Below are 599 nucleotides of genomic sequence, written 5' to 3' on the forward strand. Positions count from 1 at the left end.
ATACACGCAGATCAATGAAAACAACTGTAGTTATTTGTTTTACCATTGATTTAATGTAAGTCATTCTCTCTCCGGCTGCCATGTTTCTCTATGGAGATAAAGCATTTATCAATTAATTAATAATATAAATACATTATTAATTTCATTATTATTATTATTATTGAGATATGAAAATATAGGTTAACTGTACTGTAGCTATCATAGTAGTATTTGTTTTTAGTGGTTAGCTCATTGCAAGTATGGAGTTTTGCATTTCGCTTTGTGCAATAGTTTATTTGTTAATGATAAATTTTTAAATGAAATATTAATCTATAAGTAGCGTTTATTTTTAGAGATAGGATACAGAGACATGGATAATTAATAATTAAAATGTGTTTTTAGGATATTATTTTATATTTTTGTGTTTATTTTTTTATGAAAGACAATAATGGATACGAAATTTTAAAGAGTGGACACAGACTTTTTATCAAAATTTTTTCTTTTTCTATCTATAGATATTTTTTATTATTCTACTATTATCTCTCCTTATTTTTTCTAATTTTAACTTTTTTTTTATATCGTAATTTTTTTTTTGCGTTCTTTTTTTTCAGATACTCTTT

This window comes from Arachis ipaensis, chromosome B03 (assembly GCF_000816755.2).
Source record: "Arachis ipaensis cultivar K30076 chromosome B03, Araip1.1, whole genome shotgun sequence".
NCBI classification, from domain to species: domain Eukaryota; kingdom Viridiplantae; phylum Streptophyta; class Magnoliopsida; order Fabales; family Fabaceae; genus Arachis; species Arachis ipaensis.